The sequence below is a fragment of the Euprymna scolopes genome, chromosome 17, assembly GCF_053919585.1.
Source record: "Euprymna scolopes isolate OS-2025 chromosome 17, ASM5391958v1, whole genome shotgun sequence".
In the NCBI taxonomy this organism is placed as follows: domain Eukaryota; kingdom Metazoa; phylum Mollusca; class Cephalopoda; order Sepiida; family Sepiolidae; genus Euprymna; species Euprymna scolopes.
The window spans coordinates 68,065,728-68,079,714 of NC_136498.1; the positions used below are offsets into that span (position 1 = coordinate 68,065,728).

At 30.7% G+C, this 13,987-nt stretch overlaps 1 protein-coding gene and 1 pseudogene across 1 annotated transcript in view; both read right to left on the reverse strand.

Moving 5' to 3' along the window:
• LOC145296769 (uncharacterized) overlaps positions 1 to 13,987 on the reverse strand; it is a 41,253-nt gene that overhangs the window by 14,592 nt on the left and 12,674 nt on the right. The window lies entirely within an intron of this gene.
• Positions 7,467 to 7,636, reverse strand: LOC145297175 (U2 spliceosomal RNA; annotated as a pseudogene).

The following is a 13,987-nucleotide window of genomic DNA, read 5'->3' on the forward strand; positions in this document are numbered from 1 at the left end:
TTCATATCTATTTGCGTAAGTATACTTTGATAATTATGCTTCAGTTTGAAGAAATATGGTATAATAAAATTATTAGGTGTTCGTTCGCACCTGACTTCCATAGAATGTAAATATGTCAACAAGGTTTTTTAAAATAATAACACCTTGACTTTAATCTTAATTCACATTAGCTTTTATCTATTTTTTTTTTTAGTTGAATCATATTGTACCTCATAAATTCACGTTCTTATTAAAGTGAAAGCCAAAAAAAAAAAAGTCAGAACTATAGACAATTCAACACAAATTTTGCATAACTGTTTTTTTCTTTCTCCACTTGCACATGGCACTCTTTCGAAAATAGATAAATAACAAATAAGAACGTTACTTGTTATTGTGTCAAAAGGAAAAAATCCTGCTCACGTTATTACGTGTCATTTTAAAAACATTTACATAACCTTTTTATTTTTATATCTAAGCTTTTTTTTTTCAGTGTACTAGAAGGAATTCAGTTAATTACAACCCTTTCTGCAGGTTCTTTACATTACAAGAGTACAACCCTGAATCCGATGGCGGAATACTACACCGTTCAATACTGTAAAACTGAAACGAAGCTGTTCTGCTTGAAAAGGGCGCCATTTTCTTATTCATATTTATATCAATTCTTTGCTTTAAAAAACTAAAGTAATACGTGTTTACTTTTTAAATATCCCATTTTGCTGTTTCGGATTACTTTAATGAAGTAAGTAAAGCTTCATTATTTTTCAAACCTGTTTTTGTTTCTTTGTTTTTCGATATTTCATCGATATTATTTAGTAAGAGTATTTAGCAGAAAAGCCAACAAACGACTACCCGAAAAAATAAATATACAAGAAATAAATGTTACCATAGTTAATAAAAGTTCAGTTCATGTTTTTTTTTTGTTTTGAAATAGTTTTTAATGCTCTTTAGTTGAAATAATTTCAGCGAACCGAAATTAAAACGAAATTTGAGGCGATAACTACTTAAATGAATTTTTATATAAACTACACATGCCATAATCGAATATTCCTCAAGCACAAAATAACGGAAAACATTAAAATATTCCTTACGTTGACGGAACTCTCTTAAATTGTTAACACAGAATGTTCAGGTGCCCCTCCTTCAAATTGAAAACGGGGCTCTCCATTTCAAAGTCGCTGCCATTTTGATTTTTTTTTTTTAAACCAGTTCGTAAATTAAAAAAAAAAAAAAAAAAAAAATTTTTTTTTACAAACTACTTAAAAATACAAACCAATGAACTTTTCTACCATAAAAGTAATTTTTATTGACTATGGTAACATTTATTTCTTGTATATTTATATTATTATATATATAACATTTTCTCTTTGTAAGGAAACATCATTTTGTTGGTCACTCTTGGCTACGAATGGAAACAAAGTTGATATAAAAAAATATATTTTCGCAAAAATTATCTGTACTTTCATCATATTTTGCTTAGGGTAAAATTTTTGAGTATCAAAACCAATCTCTTTACAAGCCTCTCCTTTTCATAACCTATCATACTTTCATCAATCACAGTCCATTTTCTGTAGGCTGTTTTTGAACTCTGTCAACGACGGGTACTTCTGCTAGTCTATAATATAAAGCTGAACGTCTGTGTGTGTCTGGTCACGAATAGGCTCCTATATGGTTGACTATTATAGAAAACTGATCACATATAATGTTAGAAGATGTATCGAGGCACAGGAATGGGTATGTTTGATCTGGCATAATGATGATTCATTAAAATTGTGGGGTCTGCCTACGCGCCTGGTCCACAAAGTATGGAAATAAAAAATTTTAAAATTAAAAAAAAAAAAAAAAAAACGTTTACAAGTGTTTTTGATATAGATGTACATAATACTTTGATAAGTATGTTTTAACTTAAATAGGGATGGTATAATAAAATTGTGGGGTCTGCGTTCACGCTTGGCCTCCATAGAATGGAAATAGGCACAAACTTTAATAAAGACTTTTCATATCTATCTACGTAAATATACTTTGATAATTATATTTCAGTTTGAAGTATGGTATAATAAAATTATGGGGTGTTCGTTCGCGCCTGACCTCCATAGAATGGAAATATGTCACAAAGTTTAACAAGGTTTTTTAATATAGATCCACAGAATATTGTGATAAGTGTTTCAGCGTGAACAACAGGTATGTTATAATAAATTATGGGGTTTATCTATTTTATTTTTTACTTTCATCATATTTTGCTTTGGTTTTGATACCCCCAAATTCGAAGCTATCTCTTTATAACCCTTCCTTTTCATAACCCGTCATACTTTCATAAATCAGAGTCCATTTTCTGTAGGCTGTTTTTGAACCCAGTCAACGACGGGTACTTATGCTAGTACCTATATATATATATATATATATATATATATATATATATATAAAAATAAAAATGTAGGTAAATTTGGGCATATTTTATTGGTTGAAAATATATGTTCATTTGGGCATATTTTATTGGTTGAAAATATATGTTCATTTTTACCAATTATCATAAAATAGAATAGTATTATAATCTTTAAAAACCTGCAAATCTTCATGTAGTTTCGTCCAATAGAACCAAAGATATGAGCATTTTAATATTCAATTTTGTTACCAATATAGATATATCCATGTATAAATGTACCACCTTAAAGATCCCCATTTAGTTAGAGGGTGTGTGTCGGTCTAGAAGAAAAAAAGGGAAACATTCCCTCATAAAGCAAAGTAAAATAAAAACCAAAATAGTAATGACTTCGGTAACTACCTTGCCCGAAAACTGCTGTTAAATATTCTTTTTAAAACACAAATAGGTCACAAATACATAGGTAAACCAAAATGTTTTTTTAAAATTTCGCACCTGTAGTTTCTATAAAATAATTTGGTGCTTATGCACCTTGATTAATCCCAACGATATTTTAAAAAAAAAATAGTAATAAAAAAAATGATATTGCTTGATATTCAAAAAAACTACTTATTTACAGACAATTTAAATGCAATATTGTTTTTTAAAACGCAAATAGGTCGCTAATAACGTAGATAAACGATAATGTTTTGTTTTAATAATCTCGCCACTGTATTTTTTATAAAATAATTTTGTGCTTATGCACATAGATTACCCCCCCCCCCCCCATTTTTTTTTTTTTTTTAAATTAGTCATAAAAAATTATATTGCTCAATAATCGAAAAACTACTTATTTGTGGACAATTAAAATGCTGTATTTGTTGTCAGCATATTAATTCCCGTTTAAAATTATAAAAAGTTTGGTGTATAAAATCAAAAATAAAAAAATACAAAAAGTTCTGTCTGTATTGCTTGTTTGTTTTAAAGGAAGGTTTATAATGTTTAAAATATAAAAACTTCTATGTGTATTGTTTAAAAGTAAAGAAAATGTTCTGTTCAAAATGAATAAAAAGTGTAATCTTTTCCAAAAAGTTGTTTCTCTGTGTCTCTCTCTAGGTATCAGTCTATCTGCCTCTCTCCCTCTCTCCTTATCAGTCTTTCTTACTCTGTTTATCTATTTATCTCTGTGTGTATTTGTTTATAAAATCCGTCTTCACTCACTGTTATGGCAAACCTCCATTTTTTGAGGGGGGGGGGGTCAAGTAAAGATTAGATACCCTGTAGCAGAAGACGAATACTAGCATACATTTCAAGTGACACCGGTTGTTCGACCTTGACATTGCCGCTGGTTGTTTGTAAACACGTCAAATGGTCGAATGTTCGCGAGCAAGAGTTTTTAAAAATATATTTGCAAAACTTTTTAAGATTTAAAAGAAAAAATATATATTTACAAAACATGTTTTTTAATATTAAATATTTAAAAAACTTTTAAGGATTAAAAAAAAAAAAAAAAAAAATTATTTTCTTTACAGAACTTTTTAATAAAACTCCTAATAATAATAATCATATAAATAAATAAATGGTAAATTTTTACAACGTAAACACCCTAACCTCCCTATGTTAAGAACAGCTTTCAGAATAAAACCAAACAAGATAAATATTTTTATAATTTTTATTTTTATTTAGAAAAAACAAAAAACTGGCTATTTGCTTACTTCTCCACAAGGGCAAATTAAATACAAGTAAGTTTAGCGTTCAAAATTCTCAGTTTCTAATGCTTTGTAATTAATAGTTTATTCTTTTTATTTTTTTTTTACTAGCGGAACCTGTGGAAATTCCACAGCGCCATTTTTCATATGTAATATATTGTTGCTGGGCATTCTGTGGGCGTTCCGTTAAGCATGAAGGAAGGCACAATCATATTATTCTAGCCCATTTATTCAAACTGTATCGCCCCTTACTAAAATAATAACTTTGATATATTTCCTGGGCTGATTATTTCATTACAAACAATGGTCAATTAACTCACATTTCATCATTTTTCATAATTATTGAATACTAGCAGGGCTACCCGGCGTTGCTCGGGACCGTATAAACAATGAAAAAACAAAAGCAGATATTGAACATATGTTTTATTCTTAGGGGAGAGGAATCTTTCATCTCAAGTTTTAGCGTTACAAACAAACATTTGTCTTTTATATATATAGATAATGACAGGTTTATGGGGCCCCCCCCTCGAAGATAACTGATTAGTTGACCAACTTCCAGTGGTCCGTTTGACGTGAAATTTCGATATTTGTCATCCGAGTGATGGGGCTTCGATATGCTACCAAATTTGTCAAGTTTGGTTCCGTCTTTCAAAAGTTTTAGCGTTACAAACAAACATACATACATACACACAGACGTTTGGCTTTTATATATATAGACTAGCAGGGCTACCCGGCGTTGCTCGGGACCGTATAAACAATGAAAAAACAAAAGCAGATATTGAACATATGTTTTATTCTTAGAGGAGAGGAATCTTTCATCTCAAGTTTTAGCGTTACAAACAAACACTTGTCTTTTATATATATATAAGAAGATAATGATAGGTTTTTTTGGGGCCCCCCTCGAAGATAACTGATCAGTTGACCAACTTCTAGTGGTCCGTTTGATGTGAAATTTCGATATTTGTCATCTGGGTGATGGGGCTTCGATATGATACCAAATTTGTCAAGTTTGGTTCCGTCTTTCAAAAGTTTTAGCGTTACAAACAAACATACATACACACAGACGTTTGGCTTTTATATATATAGATGTTGCTAAGTTCGACAATAATTGATCATAATTTTAACCCACATTATCGCCTCTCTCCTTACTAAAATAAAAAAAATTGATATATTGTATGGACTGATTATTTCAGGAAAAAACAAAAAAAAAAACAACTATCAATTAACTCCCATTTCATCATTTTTCATAATTTTTGATATGAAACTAATTTTGACAATTTTTCATCATTTAAACTTACCATATTGCATACTTTACTAAAATAATAACTTTGATATATTGTCTAGGCTGATTATTTCATTACAAACACACAAATCAATTAACTCACATTTAATCATTTTTCATAATTCTTGGATATGTTGCTAATTTCGGCAATCATTTTTTATCATTTTAACCGACATCATTGCCCCCTTACTAAAATAATAACTTTGATATATTTTCTGGACTGATTATTTCATTGCAAACACACTAATGCATTAAATCACATCATTTTTCATAATTCTTGGATACATTACTAATTTTGACAATCAGTTTTCATAATTTAAACCATCCTTATCGCCCTCTTTTATTAAAAAATAACTTTAATGTATTGTCTGGGCTGATTATTTCATTAAAAAAAAACAAACAAAAAAACACAACTATCTATTAACTCACAGTTCATCAATTTTTATAATTCTCAGATATGTTACTAATTTCGACAATCACTTTTTATGTTTAACCCACATTATTAACCACCCACTACTAAAATAATAACTGATATATTATCTGGGCTGATAATTTCATTTCAAACACACCAATCACATGTCGTCGTTTTTCATAATTCTTGAATGTTACTGATGTCGACAATCATTTTTAATCATTTTAACCCACATCATCGCCCCCTTTACTAAAATAACTTTGATATATTGTCTGGTCTGATTATTTCATTGCAAACACACTAATCACATATCATTTTTCATAATTCTTGGATATGTTACTAATTTCACAATAATTTTTCATAATTTAAACACACCTTATCGCCCTCTCTTACTAAAATAATAACTTCGATATATTTCCTGGGCTGATTATTTCATTACAAACACACCAATCAATTTACTCACATTTAATCATTTTTCATAATTCTTGGATATGTTACTAATTTTGACAATTATTTTCATAACTTTAACCTACTATGTCACTCCCCCTTGCTTAAATAATAACTTCGATATATTGCCTGGGCTGATTATTTCATTACAAACACATCAATCAAGTCCGGGTATTCTCAAAGTATATATATGTTCCATCTACCTTATCCAATCCCAGGTGACATCGCATATTCTGCTAGTATATATCTTTCACCTATCTAATTCGATCCAAGGCAATACTGGGTATTCTGCTACTATACGTTTTCCACCTACCTCATTCAATAATGGGCGACGCTTTCTGCTAGTACATATTTGCACTTATCTCATTCAAACCCTGGACTGACTTCATGTCCGCCACCCCACTGTTAAAAATATACATGACATAAAGTAATGTTTAAATCGTAAACTGTTTCAGCCATTTCTGGGACTGATTTTATATCCACAACCCACTGCTAAAAATATACATGAAATAATGCAATGTCTAAATAGTAAACTGTTTTAGCCCTTTCGGGGACACACTTTATATCCGCCACCTCACTGTTATAAATATACATTAAATAAGTAATGTCTAAAACGTAAATGGTTGCAGGCATTTCTGAGACCGACTTCATATTCGCTACCCCACTGTTAAAAATATACATTAAATAAGGTAATGTTTAATGCGTAAATGGTTTCAGCAATTTCTGGGACTGATTTCATATTTCTCACACTACTGTTAAAAATATACATGAAATAAAGTAATGTTTAAAGCGTAAACGGTTTAAGTCATTTCCAGGACTGACTTCATATCCCCCACACTACTGTTTAAAATATACTTGAAATAAAGTAATGTTTAAATCATAAACTGTTTCAGCAGTTTTTCGAAAATAATACATAAAAACATTAACACATTGCTTCAACATGAATTTCTGAGTGTAGTATCAGTCTCAGCATTCTAGTGACCCCCCCCTTTTTGGTCTTATATAATGGATGAGAAATCCTTCATTACTGATATAATTTTTATTTTTGTTACTGACCAAAGTACCCCTTTTGGGGAGCTGGTTTCCCCCCAAATTTTTAACCGACATCATGTCCAACTCTGCCCTTGTGAGGAGGCAAGTAAACAAAAAAAATAAAAAAATAAAATAAAATAATAACCAGAAGGGACAATTGCAAGGCATTTTGTAATTAAATCAGAAATTACTTTTCCCAGTTACTTTTGTAATATTAAAACTGTGTTACATTAAATATAGTACCTATTTACAATGCCTCCCCACGGGATAGATTTAGACACCAAGGTCGTTTTTTAAAAAGAACAAAAAATTGTCTCAGTCATAAAAGATTTCCCTCCGCTGAGAGAGAAGAAATTGAAATGTAGCATCTGAAGAACAAATACTACACTTTGATCTTGGCCAAAAGGCCAAGAAGAACTAATGATTTTTATTAGCTTTGCCTCAACAGCGACATCAATTTTTTTTTGTTTTGTTTTAATGGAATTTCATAACAATTAAATGACCCGGATGTAAGCGTGGCACATAAAAGAACACACGCTATCGTATTAATATATAGATTATTTTTACTATAATTATTATTAGTTTTATTAAAAAGTTCTGTAAATATATTTAAAAAACACACTTAGAAATTACATTTGCTTTCTTACTTACATTAAAAAGTTTTGTGTAATTAGAAAAAAAGTTTTTTTTTTTTAAATCCTTAAAAGTTTTGTAAATATTTAATATTAAAAAACATGTTTTTTAAATATATATTTTTCTTTTAAATCTTAAGTTTTGTAAATATATTTTTAAAAAATCTTGCTCGCGAACATTCGACCATTTGACGTGCTTACAAACAACCAACAGCAATGTCAAGGTCGAACAACCAGTGTCACTTGAAATGTGTGCTAGTATTCATCTTCTGCTACGGGGTATCTAATCTTTACTTGATCCTGTTTTTGTTTTTTTTTGCAAAGAACAATTTTAATTCACAACAGTAAAAGAATTGAAGTAATATAGTTGAGAAAAGGAAAATAAAACAAATAAGAAATAATTGGTTTGTTTTAAGTTTTAACTATTGTAGCGCGCATACAGAGCAGCCATGTTTTTAAACATCTAGCATGTTGGATTATTCAATAACGTGTCTATTCTCGAATAGGTAAGTTGAGAGCTAGCAACCAATGAGAAGTGCTGAAACTGTAAGAGAGAAATTATTATTTTGTGTAACCAGAAACGGGAAGTTAATGGTTTGTATAGGAGTTTATGATCCAGTTAAGGGTGCCTGGAAAACATAGTTATAATGTGTATATATCTTAAGGGTGTAGACTGGGGGGGGGAAAGAGTACTGTAGATAAAGAGGGAAAAATAAGAACTACTTCGTCTGTAGCTGATGGCGATCGTGATAATGTGTCTCCTAGGGCGATATATATGGTGTTATTCTAATAAATAAAAGTGTCTATAACAGCATTCTAAAGTTATATAAAATGGTGGATAATAGTTTAGACATAATACATTTGTATGTGTCATCTATTCTTGCAAACCTATGATAATTTGGTCCAGAGGGGAATTTCTGCAATCAGAATATTATATATAGGATATAAGAAATAACAATTTTGCTATATTCCAAAGTACAATATTTTGTTTAAATAATCAATCACATTTAAAAAACAACTTTGGTACATTTTGCAGACATGTTTCATTCAGTGGGAAGAATCACTATTCAGGAAAAAAATAAATAAGTCACTCACAAATGGTAGCTATGTTTGTTCGCACAATCATTTTTTATGCACGCACAAAAAATGATTGCATGCTTGCACAAGAAAACATGCCCGCCAGTATAAAGAGTAGAGATTACATTGGATATTAAAAGTCTTAATACCAGGAAAAGTACTTGTCTGTCTGCGTTTTAAATGTAATGTTCATTTTCAGCAGACCCCAGCGAAAACCTATAAAAAGCTGTCATTTTAAAAGGTGAGTGTTGAGTTGGAAAGAAACTAAAAGATTGATTCTTTCTTTTAATATTAAATTGTTAGGTGAAAGTACAGAAGTTACAAAGCACCTTTCTTTCACCATGTTAAGAATGGGCTTCTAAATAACATTGGAGTTTTTTTTTAATAAAAATATTGCTAAGTTCATCTCATTTTTATTTTGTAACAAAAAAACAAAAAAAATAAATAAAAAATTGTTATGCGCATTTATGTCATCACAATGAAATAATCTATATAAAAGCGAAAATGTATGTATGTATGTGTGTTCGCTTTTTCTGTGTGTCTACAAAAGGCTTTTTTCAGAGAAGCGGTCGCTCGCTTCACAACCTTTTAAAACTTTTTATATCACATAAATCGTAATATCTCAGTTAACAACGAATCTCGCCTGTCTATTTAATTTGCTCGATTTCGGGAAGATAAATATTCAACATTTGTCGCTCGCCACATGTGGGTTAGTCTTTTTCCTATAACATCTTGGGGGGAAAAAAAGTGTTCAGTAGTAAATGAAATCCCGCAGTCAAACTTGACCTCATTAACTCATTAAAACGGGCACCTGCTAAATCCAAGTAATTAAATAAATTCAAACATGTTTCCGTTAGCATGTTGCGGTGGGGCAATGGTTAACGTCACACGTTTTTTTTTTTCACACTTTAATTTACAACTTTGCCTCAAAGGTTCGGGTTCGATCCTCATATTTACTTTTTTTTTTAACCCCCACCCCCACCGTTTCCACACACACACACCTCCAAACACCCGGGCAATGACAGGTACCCCTCACTAGTGTTATTTAAAAAGCCATTCTTAACATAGAGAGAGAAGAGGGTTTTGTCACCATTGTACTTTCACCTAGCAATTTCAAATATAAAAATCGGATTTAATTTACTATTGAAAAAAAAAAAAAAAAAAAAAAAAGTACATATGCACTTATGTTACCATGTTGAAATAGCATTTAGAAAGCCATTCTTAACATGGGGAGGGTGTTTTGTAACTATTCTGCACTTTCACCTAACAGTTTAATAAAAAGTTTGTGAAACTTCAACATAACTTGAAAATGCTATTTAAAAAATAACAGTAACATAAACAAATGTATATGCACAAAAAAAGTAACATTTACCAAAATAAATAAATAAATAAAAAATAGCTGTGTACATGGATGCATATGCACAAAAAAAAAAAAAAAAAAAAAAACTGGTTTCGTTTTACTAAAATTGCTAAATTTTTACTTGATTTCCATCTTAAAATTTTCCTTTAGAATGACGACTTTCATAGGTTTGTGGGTATGCTGAAAACGCATATCGCATTTAAAATTTCCGCAAATTAGTTTTCCGGATATTAAGCAATGTAATTCTTTGTTATAAGCAGTTACCATTGTTGTATGTGTAAGTGTGCGGCAAAAATATTTTTGGTAAATATGTAGTTTAGTAGCATAAATTATTTGACAGACAAAAAATTATAAAAACTATTTATTTTGGTTAAATGTTTACTTTAACTACAACAACACCGACCAATAAAATTTGGTTTTTAAGGGGTTTTCAGTGTCTCTGATATTCAAACCCGTCGCAAATTTACCGTTTACATGGGATTAACCCTTGACCCTGGCACTATTTTGTGCCATTTCACCGCCTTCTGTGATGCGACCGTCCCAGGGAATGGATAAACTCCTCATGGGGGAGTGGGAGTCGTCAAGACTCCCAAAATACTGGAGCAGCCGGGCAGATAGGATTTTTTTTTATTATTCTTATTTCTTTTTGGTGTGCCCAGCTAACAGCAAAATATCCTGCTGAGAGAAAGATTGAATTTCTGATTTTCATTGTTATGAAAATCGGCAACAATATAATTTTTTTTTGTAAATTGTACTCCGAAAATGGAATGACTCAGGGTTCAAGACTAAGGATGTTTATAGTTTGAGTACAATGCGCGTGATGCAGAGGATCGCGGTGAATAACCTCTCAGGGCATGAGAATGTTTGCAGATCCACAGGTGCACTTGAGGAGGAGAGAACCTCCCCTGGGGTGACGTAACTGGATACGATTGGTCTGGGGAACAACCCCAGAGTCACATCTCCCCTGAGTATATGAACGGGGCGCAGAGTCGAATCCGGCAGTTGAAGCTTAAATTGGAGTCGAGAGTCTGAGATTGTATCTCAACTTGTAAAGAGTCACCATACCCTCTCTTCCTGCATCATCCCCACTGCAATACCAAGAGAAACCTACCTATCAGTAGAGTCTGTCAAAATCAACATTGAACTGTAGACAATTGTACATAACTATATATTTGTATATCTTTTCTTGAATTTAATCAGTAGAATAGTGAACTGAGTTGTTTTTCTTTTGTGTGCATGAAATTGCTTTCCTTCTCGCCAACAGATTGACAAAACGGCGACATATCAATTCAGTTACAAAATTAAGACTGACCAAATCGATTGACGGGACCTGCCACACTAAAACACTTTGCTGACATGTGAAGGATGGGTCACATTCGTTAACGCTGCGTGGTAGCGAGTCTTACTAAAATATACATCCATGCGCACAGCCACGTGATGTTTCGCAAGGCACATGAATACATGGCGGACACTTTAAATTATAAGAATTATTTTTCATAAAATAAAAAAAAAAATTTTTTTTATGAAATATTAAACGTTTTTTTTGCTTGGTTAATATCAGTGCATTACTTATGGAAAAACGATTAATTAAACTGCAGAAGCACCTGTTAAAAACTATACAAGTTTTATAATTGAATACCCCCTCTAAAAAAGAACGAAAAACATAAAAAGGTCAATGTGCTCTGTTATGCCAACTTAAGATGCCTCAACATTTTTTGATAAATCGACGACTTTTATAGGTTTTCGGGTATCTTGAAAAGGAATATCGCAAGGAAAAATCAGCGCAGACAAATAGTTTTACGAGATATAAATACCTGTATTGTGAAATGTAAATCACTGGCAGCCATATTTGAATGGGTGGCATATAAAAGTGGCAAACCCTCTGTTTTTTCAGTGTAATTCCGAAAGGCGTTCTTAACATGGGAAGATGGGGGGGGGGGTGTATTCCAAAAGGTATTTTCTTATTTTCAACCTCCCCATGTTAAGAATAGCTTCCGGAATAAATAGGTTGGACAACTAGTACACATCGACTGAATTTTTTTGGAATTTGAATTCTTGAAAGTAATTTTTTTGGTGAAATTAGCTAGAAACAACATTAAATAACCGTTTGCATTTCATAGACTTAACTTCAGTTCGTCTACGCATGCTCACTGAAGCATTTCATGGAAACAATAATGATGGCCAATTCAAACTAATAGAAATTGCATTGCATAATACAGGTATTTATATCTCAAAAACCATTTGTGGTTTGTATTACTATACACATAGATTAGAAAAAGTTGTCAAAAACAAGTATATAACTAGAGACTGCCAAAACAACGTAATAAAAAGAAAGCATGGTTCCATGACGTCAGACTTGTGTTAACTACATGAACTATGGAAAAACTGAAGCGACTTAATGATTGTTTAAAACGTTTATTTATCTTCTTCAAACTGCAATTAATAATCTTTGTTATAATTTTGTTAGGTTTTAAGATTTACACAATTGAATGATTAATAATATTATAAACATTTGTATATTAAATATGAAATACGGTTTTACTGAATGTTCATTTGGTTAACTACGGCTTCCATATTTTGTCGGTAAAAAACGGCAAACAAAATATGAGGGAGGGTCTACAAAATGCTTAATATTTGTGCAATAATATTTTCAAATCCGTTTTAATCTGGAGATAAAATAGTTGACAAGAGCCATGTTTATATTAAAACTTAATATTTAAAAAAAAAATTTAAACAATTAAAAATCTATGTTGTAACGGAACATTTTGAAATAATGTGATTTTAATCGTTTTAATCTTTTAAAAATTAATTAATGTTTACGAAATTTCTTTTTCTTGGCAATTCAACTGATTATAGTATATATTAATTAGAAAACCCGCTATTTAAAAAAAAAAAAAAAAAAACAATATTAAATTTTATATCATTTTTTTAATTGCAACTTCAAGGTAAATTTTTGTTCAATATGTGTATTTAAATTAAAAAAAAAATATGTTTTACTTATTTGAACTTTTGTTTCATAATAAATAGAAATTTCGATAGATTTAAATATATTTTGTTCAAATTTCAAAAAAATAAATATGGGGGGGGGGACACGTACTAAAAAAAATATTTCCCCTCGTATATTTTACAGAAACTGCATTTCATATATAATTTAATTCTAAAATGGATGTATCGAAAATTTCACCAAAATCTGACGATTAGTTGATTTTTGCTAGATTTATTAAACACGGGTATGTTTTCACGTTCGAAATGCTTACTACATGGGAATGTGATTTTAAAGCGTCAATTATGTAAACACTATTTTTGTCTCGCAATTTCATTATTTTTGTACAATGAAAAAACTTTTTAAAAATTATTACTAGTTTATTTTGCCCTTCTTTTAAATGGTACAAAAGTTATATTGATAATATTAATTTATAATAAAGTTACATCGTTTTACATATAGGGGGAGGAGTAATTCTGTGGTGACTTTTGGAAGTGCCTAATATAAATAAATGTTATCAAAAGGCAAGAGGGGTTACTTTTCTACCTAACTGGATAATTGTTTAGTGTTTTTATTTAATGTAACATGTTTATTCAGCTGGAAAAGCATAGTGTTTACCAATGTATTGGAAAGTTAAAAATGGCGCTGGACTGTTGAACACGGTAAGTTTGGGAAAATGAGTTAAAAATAAAAAACAATACAAAATACTGTTAGAAAC